This window comes from Giraffa tippelskirchi, chromosome 5 (assembly GCF_054371585.1).
Source record: "Giraffa tippelskirchi isolate mGirTip1 chromosome 5, T2T-mGirTip1v1.2.pri, whole genome shotgun sequence".
Classification (NCBI taxonomy): Eukaryota; Metazoa; Chordata; class Mammalia; order Artiodactyla; family Giraffidae; genus Giraffa; species Giraffa tippelskirchi.
The window spans coordinates 133,799,956-133,800,686 of record NC_137279.1 but is presented as its reverse complement, the minus strand read 5'-3'; the positions used below and the strand labels follow the sequence as shown (position 1 = coordinate 133,800,686).

Genomic DNA, 731 nt, shown 5'->3' with positions numbered 1-731 from the left:
TTTTGTAACAAGTATTATTATCAAAGTCCATTCTTTCGGCCAGAGACCCATGAGGTGCTAGCGAAAAACTTGCTCCTCATTTAGCACACTGTCTATACTTGTGAGTTCAGCGGCCAGTGGCTTCAACTCCGAGCTCTAACAATGTGCAGATGGAGCTAGAAACTTAAAAATATTGCTTTATTTCTCATTTCTGTTCCTATATATTCATTTGCCACCTCCTTCTCCTCCTCTTCCTTCCTCTCTCTTTCTTTCCCTCTTTCTCTCTCCGTCTCCCACAAACTCCCTATAGGTTTCTTGTTTTCTCAGATAACATGAAGAAACTATGTGTTATATGACTAGGCACCTATAGAGTCTAATAAATATTCTCCTGGTTTCAGCTCCAAATACCCAGTAAAAGAATCTGGTTGACCCAACTGGGGTCAAATGTGCACCTGTGGACTAACCACCTATAGCCAAGAACAGCAGAAATTCCCAGAAAATAGGGCAAAAGTAGACACCTCCGAATGTGTCCATGAAAATGATATAATCAGCTAGCAATTTAAATGCCAAACTGGAGATGAGTTTAAATGGTTAAACTACATATGTAAAACACTATATTTAATGACTTTTCACTTTTCAGCCTCATGCCACAATAGATTCTACTAAAACATGTGCCTCTGAAATTAATTTTCATAGACTTTTGGAGTCCTTATAGTTTTTAATGTGGCTCTTTGTGTTGTTCTTTAAGTTCC

General features: G+C 38.3%; 1 non-coding gene across 1 annotated transcript; it reads right to left on the bottom strand.

Moving 5' to 3' along the window:
• On the bottom strand, positions 1-150 carry LOC145508090 (small nucleolar RNA SNORA62/SNORA6 family). Its single transcript, XR_014055352.1, has one exon. It is a non-coding gene; the product is annotated as a small nucleolar RNA SNORA62/SNORA6 family (small nucleolar RNA).
• Positions 151-731: the final 581 nt, after the last annotated feature.